Consider the following 20,039-nt stretch of genomic DNA (forward strand, 5'->3'; position numbering starts at 1 on the left):
GATACAGACTGTTGGACTGGATGGGCCACTGGCCTGATCCAACGTGGCATCTCTTAGTTCTTAACTGGTGGTTGTGGGGCTCTTATCAACGATGCACTGATGTCACTTCCTGGCAATGCTCCAGTAGTTCAGGAAAATTCTGTATTTTAACCATTGAGTTTTACCCAAATGCCCAAATGGTCCTGGTTTTGGGAGCATGGGGATGGCCATTGGCATGGTAGGATTCTGCTGGAAACTGCCCCACCCCCATTTTGGTGCCATTTTTCCCTCTGGGAAGCTTAACACACACACGCATCTGTCAGTGCACATATATTTTGAAGTACCTTTGAAGAAGAACAATATTCCTCAAATGTAGAGATGCTTTTCAGTCTGTTCAACATAATATATTTCTGGGAAGGTCTTGGAGGAGGAGTGTGTTAACACCCACTCAGGGCGGCTGTTCCACCCCTGAATGCCTCCTCCTTCAACTGGCCAGCCTGTCTGTCTAGCAGCCAGCCAATCGTCTTCCACACCCCACCCCTGACCACCCCTCCTCCTTCCACTTCCCTCCGAGGCTCGGAGGCTGCAGATCCCTGCCACGTGAGAGCTGCCCCTGCCGGTGAGTTCCCTAACAGCTACCTGCAGCCTTTCCTGTTGGGAGGGAGAGGCTGTCCTCAGAGTTCTTCCACTCCACCCCCTAATCTAGCACCTGTTGTATTCCTGAATTCAACGGGCTTGGCCTCTAGTTCATTAAATAATTAATTAGTTGAATTTTTAGGCTGCCACTCTTGGCCCAGGCAGCTCACGGCAGCTAACAACATAAAAACAATATAATATTTAAAAACAATATTAAACAGTGATTAAATAGCTCTCAGATTCCCCATCCACCATGACGTTATCTGGAGCATTTTATTGGAGGGACTCAAAACCTTCCTCCCAACCTGGCCTCAACCAAATGCCTGGTGGAAGAGCTCTGCCATGCAGGCCTCAACTCTTCCAGGAGCTCATTCCACCAGGTAAGGACCAGGACCAAAAAGGCCCTGGCCCTGATTGAGGGAGGCTAGACCTCAAGTGGAACCTGGGGATCCCCTGGAATTGCAGGTCATCTCCATACCAAGGAGAGCGGTTCCCCTGGAGAAAGTGGCTCCTTTGGAAGGTGGACTCTCCAAGAAGGTGGTGTTGGGGCTGGACTGGAGGACCCTTTGTGGTATCTTCCAACTCAGATGATTCTGATTAGACTCCCATTCCTATGAGACCTACAATCCCTACTATTATGTGGGGTATTGGCTATGCTTGCGGTATGCTGGGTGTTCTCCTTGAGATGCAAGCCCAGGGGTTTGATTGATGTGGTTACTATGGCTCAAGAACCCTGTTGGTTCAGGCTTGGCCCGAGCAGGTTTTCAGGGCCCTTTGTGCTGCGTTAAATCGAGAGAAGCCCAGAAAACTTCAGTCAGCTGCCTGCCAACTGCAGCGGTGAGCATGTATAAAAGCAGGAATCGTGAAAACAAAAGCAATATATAACTACATGAATCATGCCGGAGCAGTGATAACCGAAAGTGCTTATCTCTGTTAGAATTCCCTAATACATATTTATTGAGATAACAAAGCACCTATTCTTCAACCGAACACTCCTGATTTGATTTATATGTTGCAGTCAAAAGGAATCCGGATGGAAAAGCTACTAAAAGTCTCCCGTTCACCCCACGGAATTGCGGGGGGGGGGGGCAAGATGAGAAAAAGGGTTTTTTCCCCCTGTTGTTCAGGCTGCATTTGCATATGGAGCTTTTAAGCAGTCCTGGGAAAACGTCTGATCAGAGCTATGGAAAATGCTATGTTTGACTGATGAAAATGTTCATGTCGTTCTCAGAATCCCTAGATTGGACTTTCTGAACCAGGGTTTCGTGAAACTCCGAGGTTTCTTGATGTCACAACCCTATTGCTCGTCAACTGTAACCTGCCCGCCCCCCCCTTGAGCCTTCACAGAATCAGCCTCTCCGTCATCCAGCCTCTGTGTAAAAATCTCCAAAGATGGAGAACCCACCACCTCCTGAGGAAGCCTGTCCCACTGAGAAACCACTCTAATGATGAGATCGGGCTGGTCTGGGCTATCTCGGTCAGGTTACGTCTTCATAGAATCATAGAGGTGGAAGGGACCTCCTGGGTCATCTAGAGCAGTGGTCCCCAACCTTTTTATCACCGGGGACCACTCAACGCTTGACAATTTTACTGAGGCCTGGTGGTGGTGGTGGGGGGGGGGTAGTTTGCTCCTCTACTCTCAACCACTGCCCTAACGCTCTCTGATCTCTATGGTAATGTTTAAGCATCCCTTCAACATAAGATACAGACACACCACAACTCATGACAATGACAAATCAGTGGGAAACCTGAGCTTGTTTCTCTGCAAGATAGTCCCATCTGGGAGTGATGGGAGACAAGGACACCTGAAGTGTGTTGTAAAGGGCCGGGGGGGGGGATGAAGTAAAGGGCCGGGGAGGGGGGAGAAGGCATCCTTTGCGGCCCACCTCCAATTAGTCGACGGACCACATGTGATCCACGGCTCACAGGTTGGGGATTGCTAATCTAGAAGAAGAAGAAGAAGAGTTGGTTCTTAGATGCCGCTTTTCTCTACCCAAAGGAGGCTCAAAGCGGCTTACATTCGCCTTCCCTTTCCTCTCCCCACAACAGACACCCTGTGGGGTGGGTGAGGCTGAGAGAGCTCTGATATCACTGCCCGGTCAGAACAGTTTTATCAGTGCCGTGGCGAGCCCAAGGTCACCCAGCTGGTTGCATGTGGGGGAGTGCAGAATCGAACCCGGCATGACAGATTAGAAGTCCGCACTCCTAACCACTACACCAAACTGGCTCTCTATCTAGTCCAACCCCCTTCACTATGCAGGGCACTCACAACCCTATCGCTCATCCACTGTGACCTGCCACCCCCTTGAACCTCTGGGTAGTTCCCTAGAACTACCTCTCTCTCTCTCTCTTTTTTACCACAGTGGAAGGGTGGGGATGAAGAAAGCTATGTGAGAACCTACATGGGCAGAACCTTGGAACTCCAGTCCTGAATGTTTGAGAAACAAACATGTTGTTTGGGGTTGGAATGTCCTTGTTAGATCTGTAGGTTTGATGGAAGTCAGGACAGCGGGAGTTCAAACAGCTCTTTACTCTGATTTCAGCATGATGGTCCAAGAGTCAGAATTGAACGGAAAATCCCCCGTAAACCCCCAGTTTACATACAGGCACAGACAAAAGGATCTTTAAACGGACTGGATCCTGCAGACAGGATCTAGCCGTTCGTTGGCTAAATGCAGTGCTGACTTTTGATCCTGCCTTGGGCCACAAGCTCTGTCCGGGTGTCCTGTTTGCAATTTGCAATTGGAAGGGGACTGGAGCCAGGGGGTGATCAAGCAGACGGATATATCACAGTTCATGAAGCTGAAGCCGAACATAATGCCATTGTTGCATGTAATCCCTTTCTCTCTTCTGTTGGAAGGGGCTTGCAAAGATGGATAAATGTCACCCTAGCTGCGGAAGACCTGAAAAAGTATAAAAACGCAGTAGGGATTTTTGTGTGTGTGTGTGTGGGGGGGAGATGCAATTATCCCTTTCATTTGACAAGGCCATCTGGCATGCATACTTCACGGCAGCTTTGGCAGGGAGGTTAACGCCTTCTGTGATTAACGCTGGGAGATTCCTGGAGATTATTTGGTAGAATCTAGGGGTGGCAGGGTTTAGGGACAGGAGAGGCCTCAGTAGATGAATACAACATCATATATTGAATCTCCAAGACAGTTTGTGTACTGGGAACTTCACTGCCACAGCTCCCATGCAGGAGCACATATCTGGGGCGGATGAGGCACACCGGGCCAAATGCTCCCCCATGTGGGTGCAGGAAGAGGTGGGGCAACCTGCCACAACTAAAACTCCTGCTTGGAGCCTGGCATGAAACCTCCAGTGCGTAAATGGTCCGGGTCATCCATTTCCCCCAGGGGGACATATCTGAGTCATCTGGAATTTGGAAGTAATTCTGGGAGATCTTCAGGTCTCTCCTGGAAGTTGGCAACCTAGGGAGAACAGCCCTCTCTGCCTTGGACTTATGAACTCAAGGCCACTCCACAGGCCTACAGAAGCCCCACTAATGAATTCCCTGATAATAACTGTAAGTCTTGGGGAAGGGGAAGTTTTGCTCGTCTTCCAGAAAGCTCTCCTCGTGATTGGTCGCAGGAGATCAGCTGACCAGCGGCCTAAGTTTCCTCTTTCGACGTGGGCTGTCTTGAGAGTCCTTATCCTTCCCTTTCAGTAGCTGCGTCTTCTGCTGTGTGACCTTACCTTGCAAACAACAAGAAGAAAAAAAAAATTATGTGAGAAATACAGTAAACGGGTAGCGGTTGCCTGCATTCCAATAGAAGATTTTCAAATGTCAGGGAAAGATTAAGCTTGCGTTATTGAACACAAAACCAGCAGACACAAGAAAATACACATTCTTTTAATGCAAAGTTACTGTTTCTACAAAAGTCCTTATCCTTCCACGTCAGTAGCGGAGTTTTCGGCTGTGTCACCTTACCTTGGCATCTGCTTTGGATGTTTGCTGCTTGTTGCTTCGAGGACCAATCATTCATTCAGGAAGTGCTTCTAAGAATTTAGCGTCGTTCTTTTCACATGCCTGGAAACCTTTCTGGAACAGAATTATTTTTCCGTTCCCTTTCCTTCGTTTTCTTGTTAGTAGAGGCTGCCTCAGTTTTACATTAGAACTAAGTTTAGAATCATAGAATCATAGAGTTGGAAGGGGCCACACAGGCCATCTAGTCCAACTCCCTGCTCAACGCAGGATCAGCCTAAAGCATCCTAAAGTTTGAGTCCGATGGCACCAACAGAGCTTTATTCACGAAATAAAATTTTGAGTGCATGCATGAAAGCTCACACCACTAATAAAGAGAGCTAGTTTGGTGTAGTGGTTAGGAGTACGGACTTCTAACCTGGCATGCTGGGCTTGATTCTGCACTCCCCCACATGCAGCCAGCTGGGTGACCTTGGGCTCCCCACAGCACTGATAAAGCTGTTCTGACCGAGCAGTGATATCAGGGCTCTGCAACCATGAACCCATACTTTGGCTTGTGCTTCTCAAAATATCAAAGAAAAGTGGGGAGAGCCTGCCTAGTGGGGGAAATCTTTAACCAGTGAGGTTTCCAAATGTCCCCCTTTCTCCAGCACAGATGAAAACCAAGGAGGGGATTAAAAAAAAAAACAAGTCTGCCTATAGGCTGTCAGGCTGCAATTCTAATCGTGGCCTGAAGGTGGCAGCGGACAACAATCTCTAAGCCTGGCGGGTCACAGCGTGTTCAGAAATCGAGACGGTCCTGTGGATTCTTCTAGGCGTGGTCAAATTGCATCCAAGAGAATTTGAAGAGGTTCTTCTCGGTACATCAATAAAGCAAGAGGAGGTAGGCCTGTTCATTTGTTATAGTCTTGCCACTTGAACCTGGTGTAGGAAAGAATACACTGCTGATTATCATCCTGACAATACACTATCAACCTCCCCCCCCCCCGGGTTTCCCATGATCTAGGGTTGCCAGCCTCCTGCTGGGAGCTGGAGATCTCTAAGAATTACAGCTGGTATCCAGACCGCAGAGATCAGTTCCCCTGGAGAAGATGACTTGTGTGTTTACTCTGCTCTGGTTCGGCCTCACTTGGAGTCCTGTGTTCAGTTTTGGGCACCCCAGTTGAAGAGGGATGTAAACAAACTGGAACGTGTCCAGACGAGGGCAACAAAGATGGTGACGGGTTTGGAGACCAAGACGTATGAGGAAAGGTTGGGAGAGCTTGGTCTGTTTAGCCTGGAGAGGAGGTGACTGAGAGGGGATCTGATAACCATCTTCAAGTATTTTAAAGGCTGCCATGTAGAGCAGTGGTCCCTAACCCCCGGTCCGGGGACCGGGACCGGGACCGGCCCGCAGATCAGTCAGAACCGGCTCGCAGCTCCTCCTCGTCCTCCTCCTTGGCTGCTGCTTCAGGGGCTTCCCTTCCACTCTCCAGTGGCCGCCATGGCTGGGGCTCCCCCTGGGCATGGCACTGCACAGCTGCTGCTAGCAGAGCTCCCCAGCGGGCAGCAGGAAGTCAGGGGTGCCAGCGGGAAAGCAAGTGGAGCAGGGGCTCAGGCGGCGGCAGCATCCCTCAGCAAAAGACTACACCCCCCCCCCCCGGGCCTCAATAAACTTATCAAGTGTTGACTGGACCGGTGATAAAAAGGTTGGGGACCACTGATGTAGAGGATGGAGCAGAGTTGTTCTCTCTTGCCCCGGAGGGACAGACCAGAACCAATGGGATGAAATAAGTGCAAAAGATATTCCATCTCAACATCTGGAAGAAGTTCCTGACAGTTAGAGCGGTTTCTCAGTGGAACAGGCTTCCTCGGGAGGTGGTGGGTTCTCCATCTTTGGAGATTTTTAAGCAGAGGCTGGAGAGCCATCTGACGGAGAGGCTGATTCTGTGAAGGCTCAAGGGGGTGGCAGGTGACAGTGGATGAGCGATAGGGCTGTGAATGTCCTGTATAATGCAGGGGGTTGGACTAGAAGACCCAGGAGGTCCCTTCCAACTCTATGATTTTATGACCTCTCTTTCTCCTTTGTTCACAGGAGGGCAAACAGGAAGATCTAATCCCCACTGAATATGGGAGAGGAGGAAACACATACAAATACTGGAGAGGAATTAAAGAGGAGGAGAAATGTGTCCTGGGATTGCAACAGATCTCCAGGTGACAGAGATCAGCTCTCGTGGGGGGCAAATACCTGTTTTGGAGGTGGCCTCTTTAGCATTACACCCCTCCGAGGTCCCTCCATTCCCCAAATCCCATCCCCAATCTCCACCCCTCCAAATCTCCAGGAAATTCTCAACCCAGAATTGGCAACCCTACTTATTTAGAAGCTGTGGAGAAAAGGCAGGAGGCAAGTGAATAAATAAATGAAGTGTCCGTGGGAGCTTAATCAAACTGGAGACCTTGAATACCGTCCTTGATTTACTGAAATAAGCAAGAAACGGTTATACCCTGAGGTATCTGGTGAATGACAAATGATGCATTACCTGTGCTGTATTTTTTGATAGGGGACATTGGCTGTTATAGCACAATAAATTAGGAAACGATTAATTTCAGGATGAAATGCAAAACAAAAATCCTCACTGTTCTTAAAGGGGCTTGACATTTCAAGGGTTTTCTGTTTTACTTGGCAGCGGTGCGCAGATTTTTCAAAAATATTTTGATGGCTCTATTTTTGTCATGGAGAACATTTGAAGAAGCTTTCTCTCCCCGCCCCGCCCCACCCCACCCCACCCCACCCCACAGCCTGTATTTATATTCATGTACTTTAAGAATATCAGAAGAGCCCTGCCGGATCAGACCAGGGGTCCATCTAGTCCAGCATCCCATCTCACACAGGGGCCAACCAGTTCCTCTGAAGATCCAACAACAAGGCATAGAGGCTGAGGCCTTCCCTGATAAAAACATCAGAAGAGCCCTGCTGGATCAGACCAGGGGTCCATCTAGTCCAGCATCCTGTCTCACACAGGGGCCAACCAGTTCCTCTGGAGAGCCAACAACAGGGCAGGGAGTCCGAGGTCTTCCCCTCATAAGAACACAGAAAAGCCATGCTGGGTCAGACCAGGGGTCCCTCTAGTCCAGCCTCCCGTCTCATACAGTGGCCAGCCAGTTCCTCTGGAGGGTCAGCAACAGGACAGAGAGGCTGAGGCATTCAAAAGAATATAAGAAGAGTCCTATTGAATCATACCTGTAGTCTATCTAGTCCAGCATCCTGTCTCAACCAATGGCCAGCCAGTTCCTCTGGAGGACCAACAACAGGGTGCAGAGGCTGAGGGCCTTTCCCTGACGCTGCTTTTTAGCCCTGGGATTCTGAGGTTTAGTGCCTTTGAATGACCGTTTATGCACTGGGAACTTCAGTGCCCCAGCTCTCATGCAGGAGCACAAATTGGAGGCGGATTAGGTGCCCCAGGCCAAGTATTCCCCCATGTGGGTGCAGGAAGAGGTGGGGCAACCTGCTATGACTAAAACTCCAGCCTGCAGCCTAGCATGAAACCTCCAGTGCATAAACGGTCAATGTGGAGCTTCTCTTCAGTCACGATGATGGGTAGCCACTGATAGACATATCCTCTGAGAATTTCTCTAATTCCCCTTTGAAGCTGTTTATTCTGGGGCCATCACTACATTCTTTGGCAGCAAATCCCACATTTTAATCAAGACTTTAATTAAATAGACCGATCCCTAAAGAGGCAATTAGTGCTGGCACTGGAACCCAGCAGCGACTTGAACCTCCTTCACGGAACTTCTTGTGATGCCCTAGACTGGCACCGAAATCTTCCCCAAGGAAGAACTTCCATATGCAAAAACAATATCGTTCACACACTCTAGTTAGGAAGGCATCTAGGATGGTTTTATTCCAGAAGGCATTTGGAAGAGGGTGAACCATTTACATAGGATAGAATCCTAGAATCCTAGAGTTCGAAGGGGCCATACAGGCCATATAGCTCAACCCCCTGCTCAAGGCAGGATCAGCCTCAAGCATCCAGGATAAGGATCTGTCCAGCTGCTGCGTGAAGTCAGCCAGTGAGGGGGAGCTCCCCACCTCCTTAGGTAGCCCATTCTACTGCTGAACTATCCTGACTGGGAAAATATTATTCCTGATATATACTTGAAACCATTACTGTGGATCCTCTCCTCAGCTGCCAACAAGAACCTTTCCCTGTCCTCCTCTAATTGAGAACCTTTCAAATACTTAAAGGCAGCAATCATGTCCCTTCTGTGTTCAAGAAGGACGTAGATAAAATTGAAAGGGTACAGAGGAGAGCAACGAAGATGATCTGGGGCCAAGGGACCAAGCCCTATGAAGATAGGTTGAGGGACTTGGGAATGTTCAGCCTGGAGAAAAGGAGGTTGAGAGGAGACATGATAGCCCTCTTTAAGTATTTGAAAGGTTGTCACTTGGAGGAGGGCAGGATGCTGTTTCTGTTGGCTGCAGAGGAGAGGACACACAGTAATGGGTTTAAACTACAACAATATAGGCTAAATAACAGGAAAAATATTTTCACAGTCAGAGTAGTTCAGCAGTGGAATAGGCTGCCTAAGGAAGTGGTGAGCTCCCCCTCACTGGCAGTCTTCAAGCAAAGGTTGGATACACACTTTCCTTGGATGCTTTAGGATGCTTAGGGCTGATCCTGCGTTGAGCAGGGGGTTGGACTAGATGGCCTGTATGGCCCCTTCCAACTCTATGATTCTATGATTCTATTCCTTTTCTTCTCCAGGCTGAACATTTTCCTCTGCCTTTCCTCCTACAGCTTGGTCCTCAGGCCCTGGATCTTCATCATCACTCTCCTCTGCACCCTCTCCATTTTGTCCACATCCTTTTTGAATTGAGGCCTCCAGAACTGCACACAGGAGTCCAGGTTCCGCCTGACAGCTTTGTCTGCCTCTAGAATTTTGCCTTCTCAACAGCGTATGGTTTTAGACAGCATTGTCGGACACTGATGGTGCCGTGCCCTGACAGCTTCTTAAGTTAATACAGTTTTCAATATATCAACTCCTTGGGTTGGATCTAACCAACTATGAAAGAGAGGCTTCCTCGGGAGGTGGTGGGTTCTCCATATTTAGAGATTTTTAAACAGAGGCTGGAGAGCCATCTGACAGAGAGGCTGATTCTGTGAAGGTTCAAGGAGGTGGCAGGTTACAGTGGATGAGCGAGAGGGTTGTGAGTGTCCTGCATAGTGCAGGGGGTTGGACTAGATGACCCAGGAGGTCCCTTCCAACTATATGATTCTATGAGAGGAGGGGGCTCCCGTTCAATATGAAAAACCTTGTGCTGAGGATGGTGGGACCTAAAGAGATACACCTAGTGGGCTGTAGTCTGGAGTAAAACAGGGGAAGCTGAGCCACAGACCTGACCGGATCTAACACATACGTGCTGACAGCAGATAACAATAGCTGGCTGCATGAGCAAAGAAGTCTGGGATTTGAGCTTGGAGAAAGCTTTCCGTCTCACCTCCCCCCAACCCCTGTATGTGATAGAAATATGAAAAGGCTGTGGAGCAAAGTTAATATATGTGCTACATCAAACAGCTTGTTGCTAAGCTCTGTGCCAGATCTAATCCTCACAAGACGCTCAGTTGTTCCTATCTCCTTTTGTCTCTTCTGTCTCCCTGGCACCTTCGCCATCTGGCCTATTATCCTGGGTGAGTATCGGCCTGTCAAAGCTCTTTTTGGAAGGGAGACTTGAAAACAACAACAATGACACCGATCTGCAGAGATTTACCAATATGTTTCAAGAGACCCGGAGTCTCTTTGGATGAGCCCAGTGGCTCCTGAAAGGAGGAAAGGGGACGGAGCCAAATTTGCTCCCTGAAATTATGACGCAAATATTTGTTCAGATTCGCTGGAGGCACGAATATTGGTGAACTTTTCTCTGAATGTCTATAATTGTTCTTATTGCGGATTGGAGAGGAGGCGGCTGAGAGGGGATCTGATAGCCATCTTCAAGTATTTAAAAGGCTGCCATAAAGAGGATGGAGCAGAGTTGTTCTCTCTTGCCCCAAAGGGATGGACCGGAACCCATGGGACCGGAACCCATGGGATGAAATTAATTCAAAAGAAATTCTGTCTAAACCTCTAGAACATTTGCTGGCAGGGGCTCATGGGAATTGTAGTCCATGAACATCTGGAGGACCACAGGTTGACTACCCCTACTCTAGAAGAAGTTCCTGACAGTTAGAGCGGTTTCTCAGTGGAACAGGCTTCCTCAGGAGGTGGTGGGTTCTCCATCTTTGGAGATTTTTAAACAGGGGCTGGAGAGCCATCTGACGGAGAGGCTGATTCTGTGAAGGCAAAGGGGTGGCAGCTTACAGTGGATGAGCGAAAGGGTTGTGAGTGTCCTGCATAGTGCAGAGGGTTGGACTAGATGACCCATGAGGTACCTTCCAGCTCTATGATTCTATGATTCTATGCTATTGCTATTAATTTATATACCATCCTCCCTTGAGTCTCAGGGAGCTCTGCTGGAGCTCAGCATTTGATGATTTCAGCATCTGATATTTGCCGTTGCTTCATTTCCAAGGGGAACCGTGATGGTCTGCAGTTGATCAGAGTTCAGTAGGAATTTAGAGACCCACAAACTATTGAGAGTCTGATGAAAGAGGCTTTCAAAGCTTACACCACAAGGATCTTGTTGGCTTCTAGGGTTCTGTTCGATATGAATCTTGCCATTCTTTGATGATTTCCTGGAAGCGTTCTGAGGTCAATGTATGTGCTCTGTCTTTGTAAGGCTGGCATTTCGCTTTCTCCTTTCCAAATTACAAACCAATATGTGTGGCTGTACACATTCGCTACCTTCCCATGAAATATTTTATTGGAAGGAACAAATTGGGTGCTACAAGGAATTGTGTGCTGAAGGACGGTGGAAGTTAATTCATTTTAATTTTTAAAAAACTGTAAAACATTTACTGGATGATATAGAATTATAGAGTTGGAAGGGGCCATACAGGCCATCTAGTCCAACTCCCTGCTCAACGCAGGATCAGCCCTAAGCATCCTAAAGCATCCAAGAAAAGTGTGTATCCAACCTTTGCTTGAAGACCGCTAGTGAGGGGGAGCTCACCACCTCATTAGCCAGCCTATTCCACTGCTGAACTACTCTGAATGTGAAATTTCCCCCCCTGATATCTAGCCTATATCGTTGTACTTGTAGTTTAAACCCATTACTGCGTGTCCTCTCCTCTGCAGCCAATGAGCCATATATGATCATTTCACCTGCCCCCCCAAAATGGCCAGTGATGAGCCTAGAGGGGGTGGGAAGAGGAGGAGTGCTGAATGGGCTTGTCCACATCCTTGCTTCCTTACCATATTGTGCACCACTTCTGGAATTTCTCAAAGTCTGAAGGTTTCAGGGGTTTCTCAGTGGTTAAAAAGCTGAGAAAGGCTGTTCTAGATTTCAGACTCTGATGTCGATTTGGCTGGTGTTTTGAACTGGGAGGCCAGGGATTTGACACAGCTTTATATCTCAATCACAGGCCTGGTGGTACTGCTCTCTGTGTAAATAAAATTATAAAATTCCACACGTGTATATAATTTCTGCATGCCTAGGGGTCTTTTGGATGTGTCGTTTCTCTGATTTTTGTCACTGCTACTGGTCACAGACTTGACTGTTCTATGTGGTACAATGAAACGAAAGATGGAGAATTTTATCCCTTGTTATACTTATCCAGGATTAGGAGGCAGAGCGAATGTTGCCTGAGATCCCATTTCAAGGTTTTTTTTTTCCTATGGGGCACAGGTGAGAAAGACCAGATTGGAAATGCTTAATTCCGTCTCCTGAGGACAAAGGGCATAGAACAAGCGCTGAGAGATACATCACAGTCCCAATGGGCAACCGTGACCTTTTACCTCACCAAAGTCCTTTGCTCACAAAAGAAAAAGGTTCTTAGCAGGCCGAGGCTAGGAATCATGGGAGATCATGACCCGAAAGCTTCTGAGCTGTCTTTCAGAAGGAGCCTGGGCAGTTGGCTGGACTGTGTAGCAGGATTGTGTTCCATTTTCTGAAAAATTAGCCCAGAGAGAACATAGAACTGAACATGACAGGATGGAGTTCAGAAAAGAAGACGCATGAAGGAATGCAGTCAATAAGGTTGCTAAGTTGACAGCTGTAGGAAAATAGTGGTGGAATCCAGAAGAACAAGAGCCCCTGAAACCCTGGTTCCTTGGGCCCAAGCAGCAGAGGTTTAAATGGCTGGGGCCATTTAAATGGCTGGGGCCCTCCCCTTCCCACCCCCTCCAGATCCACCATTGGCCACTTTTGGAGGGGGCGGGCCAACCTGCTTAAAGGGGACAATTAATTAAAAAAAAAAGTTGGTAAATCCTGAATTAAAGTTTCAGAATAAGGTCTGGGAAATCTTTCCTATTCCTGCTTTGTCGTGAAGACTTGCAGTGCGACATTGGGAAGAAAGACGGCCCATCAAGACAGCTGAAGATTGGGGGTGGGTTGTGGGGAGGGATGAAAGCCTGCATTCAAAACCCATTTTGTTAAAGTGGGCTGCTTTGACACACTTGTATGAGTTGGGCCTGACCTTGAAATAGAGGCCGTATCCACCTGTGAGATGCATCATCTTTTACACAAGGCTAAGTCCCTCATCTTCACGTATCCAAGTGGAGATGCTGTTTTGAGATCCTGGCTTTTCCGCACGCATCGTCACTTGTCTACGCATAATCTCCCTGCAGAAGAAGAAAGTGCAATTTCCCTGCTGACTAGCTGTGATTAAGCGGGTGTCCCAGACTTTGGAAAGATTTCCCGGAGTTCTGCCGAAACCGCCGGTGGAAATTTGAAAACGGTGGGTGGCAAGAGGAGGGGGACAGCTGCCAAGCCAATGAAGACATGAAAGTGTCCGGAGTCTGAAAAGCACAGTTGCAGTTGGCTGAGAAACAGGAGGCTGGCCAAGGGCCAGAGGCAAATGGGTTTTTAAGAAGTCCCTGCTGAAAAGCTTGCCTCCCCCCCCCCCAGTTACAATGTACCCATGGCATTCTGTTTCTTCTCTGAACTGATTAATGTCTAGCTTGCAGAGTTTGCAATTGCTCAGTGAAAATTAGCCTGAACAGCTCAGCATTCAGAAAGCCAATAAACATGTTTCTAGTCCTCAAGAGGTGAAGAAAACCTTGCAGGATGTCCAGAACATTCCTAAAGAGAGAGACAGAGAGAGAGAGAGAGAGAGAGAGAGAGAGAGAGAGAGAAAGGGAAAGAGAAAGAGAAAGAGAAAGACACAAGAACATAAGAAGATAAGAAGAGTCCTGCTGGATCAGATCTATCTAGTCCAGCCTCCTGTCTCACACAGTGGCCAAACAATCCTCCTGTGGAGGATCAACAACAGGGTATGGAGGATGAGGCCTTCATAATAACATCAGAAAAGCCCTGCTGAATCAGACCAGTGGTGCATCTAGTCCAGCATCATGTCTCTCACAGGGGCCAACCAGCTCCTCTGGAGGGCCAACAACAGGGCATAGAGGCTGAGGCCATTATAAGAACATCGGGAGAGCCTTGCTGGATCAGACCAGCGGTCCATCTAGTTCAGCTTCCTACCTCACACAGGACCTTCTTTTGATGCTGCTTCCTGATTTAGAGGCTGCCTTGGAATGTATATGTAGAATTCATAGAGTTGGAAGGGACCTCACAATCCTATAACTATATGCAAGACACTCACAACCCTATCACTCATCCACTGTCACCTGCCACCCCCTTGAGCCATTACAGAATCAGCCTCTCTGTCAGAAGGCTATCCATCCTCTGTCCAAAGATGGAGAACCCACCACCTCCTGAGGAATCCTGTTCCCCTGAGGAACTGCCCTAACTGTCAGGAACTTCTTCCGGAGGTTCAGACAGAATTTCGTTTGAATTAATTTCATCCCAATGGATCTCATCAAAAGACTGCAGAGATCGGTTTCGCTGGAGAAAGGGGCTCTGTGGTACTGTAGCCCATTGGAGTTCCTATCCTTCCCAGGCTCCCCCCTCCCCCAATGTTCAAGAATTTCCCAACTTGAATCTGGCAGCCCTACCTCTCTATCCCCCACCAGTGTCCAGGGGGGACGGAACCCGGGGACCCTAATTATAATCAAAAAATTATCATAGTTGATCCCACTAGGGTCAAGTCACAGCATACCTAGATTAATGGTGTCAATCAAATCATCATTAGCCAATGTTGTCCTCATATTACAGGGATACCAGTCCCCAGGGAGGATCTGGAAATCCACTGGTTTTTCAGCTCATCTCTGGGTGGCAGAGATCAGTTTCCCTGGAGAAAATGGCTGCTTTGGAAGGTGGATTCCATAGTGTTATACTCCATGCAGGTTCCTCCCTACCCCAAATCCTGCTCACTCCCAGCTCCAGCCCCAAATTATCCAGATAGTTCCCAACCCAGAGGTGGCAACACTAGTCATATAACTTTGGGGGGAGGGGGGATGAAATCTGCTTTCCAACAGCTTAGAGGGGCCCCATCATTGTATCCATATCATCCATCCATCCATCCATCCATCCATCCATCCATCCATCCATCCATCCATCCATCCATCCATCCATCCATCCTCTATCCTCTGTCATCTAACCCAGTGGTCCCCAACCTTTTTATCACTGGGGACCACTCAATACCTTTTACTGAGACCCGGTGGGGGGGGTAGTTTACTCCTCTACTCTCAACCACTGCCCTAATACTGTCTGATCGCTATGGTAATGTTTAAACATCCCTTCAAAATATGATACAGACACGCCACAACAATGAAGTGTGTTGTAAAGGGCTGGGGGGAATGAAGTAAAGGGCTGGGGGGCGGGGGGGAGAAGGCGTCCTTCGGGGCCCACCTCCAATTAGTCAAAGGACCACATGTGGTCCGTAGCCCACAGGTTGGGGATCGCTAATCTAACCTATCAATTTGACTCTGGAAGTTCTTACCGACTTACAAGGCTATGCATTCAGCACCATGGTCAGCAATCTTCCAGCCCAATGCAGGCCAATTACCGATGGACGTTGTAAGTGTGCAAAGAGTGCCGTTCAAATTCAGATTTCATGCCTGGGAAGTGGGTGAGAGATCTGGAGAAACTGCCTGTGATTTATACAGGGAGGAATTAGCGGTTTTAAGAGCAAATTCAAATGCAAACAGGACCCCCTCCCCTCCCCTCCCCGCCATGCTTTGCTTTTGTTTTTCCTGCAATGACATTTTCAACCCAATAGTTTTTGGACAACAAGTAAGAGGATAACAGGGCAATGAGAAATTAAGCACGTCTGCTCCAAAGCACTCCTGCCAGATGGGTGCCAAATGAATTCATTGGCTTAAGCCAAGCCGGTCACGGATTGAAAGAAAGCCATCAATACCGGGGCCCTGTTTACAATTTCAGGAGGAGAAGTTTTAGGACTGCCTGTGACTTGGAGGAGCTGGGGTGGGGGAGTTCACAACATCTCCAAAGCCTGATTTCAGTTCAAGAAGGGGGCTATTGAAAAAGTGTCCAAAGGAGCTGGTTGGCCACTGTGTGAGATGGGAGGCTGGACTAGATGGACTATTGGTCTGAACCATCAGGGCTTTTCTGGTGTTCTTAGGTAGCTGTTTCAGCTCCAAAATCTCTATTTGATGTCATGCCACCCTTGTGCAAATATTTGTCATTTTCGTTGTCCTTATGTGAGTCTTCAAAGTTAAATTTGCGCAGTTCTGAATGCTATTTTCCCACCAGCGATGTATAAGTGGCGGATAAATGACATGTAGCAAGTAAGGGATATAAAATGTTACGAACATCGCATTAAAATAAGCAAATTAGAAATAGTCATGTTTAAAAAAACACCAATAAAGAAGACAAGAGTCATTGGAAAAGACGACAATGCTAGGAAAAGTTGAAGGCAGCAGGAAAAGAGGAAGATCCAACATGAGATGGGTTGACTCAGTCAAGGAAGCCATGGCCCTTAGTTTGCAAAATATGAGCAAGGCTGTTAACAATCGGATGTACTGGAGGACACAAAGTACCCTAAGCAAACACAATTTATTGATTATTATGCACTATTGTTTTCTGATTTTTCATGAGACACCTTGAGCATCTGGTACTACAAGGGTAGCATATAAGGGATGGGAACCTGTGTGGATTTCCAGGGGTGCAAGGGAAGGAGTGATTTTCACCTTTCTTCCGGTGGCAGATGAAAACATACCCCAGCATGATATTCATGGAAGATTGAGAACCTCTCATTCATAGCTTTGGGGAGTATGGGAGATCTTCTGTTCTCTTGCTTCAGGAAATACCCATTTGGACCCAGCTACAGTCGCATGGGGCAAATTCACACAGAACCCCCTAACCATTTGTAGAATGTTTTTGTGATTACTGCCGCTTCTCCTATAGCAGCTTTTGTTGTTGCACCCATGTCCTATGCTCAAGGTCCCAAAATTCTCTCCTATTCAGCCAGATTAAAGATCATTGCCTTAGAATGTAACAGATCTCTAGATGTTTCCACCACCATTTTTCAAAAAAGGGGACAAGGGAAAACATTTACACTAACATGGCTTAGCACATGCAAATGAGCAGAGGCCCAAATCATTCTTATTCATTTTACGAAATGTATATCTCACCTCCCAAAGGCCACCAAGGCAGGTAGCAAATTATAACATACAACCATTGAAACATTATAACATACAACCATTGAAACCAACCCCAAATGGAAAACCGATCATTAAAACCAGCAAAAAAACCCACAAAATCATGCACTGACAATTAGAACATTGGTCAGGAAGAAGGGATCGCAGAGGGAACACTAAGTGAAAGAGTGAGGTCTTCACTCGCTGGTAGAAGTTGAAAAAAGAAGGGCACAGACTAGGGTTGTTAGGTCCCTCCAGGCCACTGGCAGTAAATTTGGGAGTAGGGTTGCCAAATCCAGGGTGGGAAACTCCTGAAGCTTTGGGGATGAAGACTGGGAGGAACAGGGTACAATGGCACAAATTCCACCCTCAGTTTTCTCCAGGGGAACTAATCTCCATAGTTCCCCTGATAAGCCATAATTCTAGAGGATCTCCAGCTCCCACTTGTTGGCATCTCTAGGACAGATAAAATTCCTGGGAAGACATTTCCAGAGTTCTGGGGCCATGACCAAGTAGCCACTGCCCTTGGATCCCATCTTCCTAATCTCAGATTCAGATTGGTCGAAACGTGTAAAAGAGCTGTCAATCACCAAAGCAGAGTGGGTTGAACAAGCTCCATATGTGGAAATATATCCCCAGCAGTTATTCAATTCGACATCCAGCACTATTCATTATAGAACAGCCCCAAGGAGCCACCAAAGACCGAATCCTGGCCTCGTCGAAGTGCTCTGCAAAGAGGCCGAGGTCAAAAGCCGGAGCTACCCACCCCTGATGAAACGGATAGCCGATAATCAGTCAAAATAGATGCATGATGCCCTGGTTAGGGGTGAGAATCCATTACATCATCCATTGCATTTGGGAGCAGAGAGACTTTTAGTGCGGTTAAGTGGGCCCAGCGGTCAACGCTTGGCTTTTATGAATTGCCTGAAAGGCACAAGGTGGAAATTCTAATTGGGCAATTAGAGGGAACTGCTAAGAGGGGAAGATCTGCACTTGGCCTGAAGAGGCGAAGGCAATGGCTGAGCTAGCCTGTGGACAGCTGAGCTGGATTCCGGGTCACCAGAGGCTAGGGGGGAAAGGCAAAAGCGTTATTTACCAGGGCAGAGCTTGACAAAAAGCTTTACGGGAGAGGTATGCTTCAGGGATACAAGAAGCCTTATTAGTGAAGGACGATTTAAAAGCTCAGTGGGCTTCAAATGTAGAGAAGTCACTGGGGGAAAAGTTCATAGGAGAGCTATTGTATCAAAAAACACCTAGCCAGTGAGAGTTACTGCTTGCCCACTGCCATGGAATTATAATCAGAATGCCCTCTCCCCTTCTGTCCTCTCCCTTTCCCTGCCGGGGGAAACTAGAATCAGGATAGGAAATGTTATGTCTGCCAAATCCAGTAAGTTGAAAGTGAAACTGACCAATAGTGTGCGCTGGTGGGAAGATCTGTTGTGGGGCTTTTGTATATGCAGGGGTTGGCTGTGGGGTTCTTTCCTTCAGTTCTGCTTTCGTGGTGTGCCATGTTGGGGTCCTAATAAAGACCTTAAATCAGCGGTCCCCAACCCCTGGGCCAGAGACCGGTACCGGTCTATGGATCAGTTGGTACCGGGCCGCAGCTCCTCCTCCTCCTCCTCCCCGGTTGCTGCCTCGGGGGCTGCCCTGCCACTCTGCCACTGGCTCACCTTTGGTGCTCTCCAGCGGCCACCATGGCTGGGGCTCCCCCTTGGCGTGGCACTGCACAACTGCTGCTGGCAGAGCCCCCTAGCAGGTGGCGGGAAGACAGCGGGGCCAGCGGGAAAGCAAGCGGAGCAGGGCTTCAGTCAGCAGCAGCGACGTCCCTCGGCAAAAGACTACTCTTCTCCCGGCCTCAGTAAAATTGTCAAGTGTTGACCGGTTCCCGGTGATAAAAAGGTTGGGGACCACTGCCTTAAATTAGTTCCAGTTGCTGCCCTGAACCCATGGATTTAACAGGAAACAACGGTTTAATCCCACTCATTTAACTACGTATTGTTTTATGGTAATGCTTTATGATTTTAATCTTTGTATAAATGGCTTAGAATACTACCTCCCACCATAAGTTGGGACGGTTCAAGGGGGGGGTGTGAATCCAATTGATATTCCACCACCCAGCCTCAACCAAATGCCTTGTGGAAGAGCTTCATCTTCCAGGCCCTGAGCTCTATCAAGGCCCTCAGCTCTTCTGGGAGCTCAATCCGCCATGTTGGGGCCAGGATCCCAAAGTCCTTGGCTGTGGTTGAGGCCAGACAGACCTCTCTTGGGCCACGGACCGCTAGCCTGTTTAGATTCACAGAGCATAACGTTCTAAGGAGATATGTGATCCCCCAAGTATGCTGGACCCAGACTGCGAATTGCCATAAGGTCAAAACCAAACCCTTAAACTTGATCCGGAACACAACCAGCAGCCAGTGCAGCTACCACAGCACAGGCTGGACATGGGCCCTCCATGATGTTCTGGTGAGGACCGTCACAGCCACATATTGTATCAGCTGCAACTTCCGGGTCAAGGATAAGGTCAAGTCAGTGTAGAGCGAGTTGTAGAAGTTTAGCCTGGGGGGGAAGGCCTCAGCCTCTCTGCCCTGTCATTGGCCCTCCAAAAGAACTGTTTGGCCACTGTGTGAGGCAGGATGCTGAACTAGGTGGACCCCCAGTGTGATCCAGTGGGGTTCTACCATTCTAACATTCAGTTTTCAGGAGATAGCAACCGGTGACTTAATACCCTTTATTCGCAGCACTGAGACACTGATTTACAGCACTGACCCCTGCAGTGCTGGCTTGTAGCAGCACAGGGCCACTCAGTTTGGCTAACACCAGGCTATTTTCACTTCCCAGTCTACTGCTTCCCTTCATTCATCGCTTTCACATCTTACTGTTGCAGAAGTCAACCATTAGATCCTTGACTGTTACTCTCCCT

This window comes from Paroedura picta, chromosome 7, assembly GCF_049243985.1.
Source record: "Paroedura picta isolate Pp20150507F chromosome 7, Ppicta_v3.0, whole genome shotgun sequence".
Taxonomy (NCBI): Eukaryota; Metazoa; Chordata; class Lepidosauria; order Squamata; family Gekkonidae; genus Paroedura; species Paroedura picta.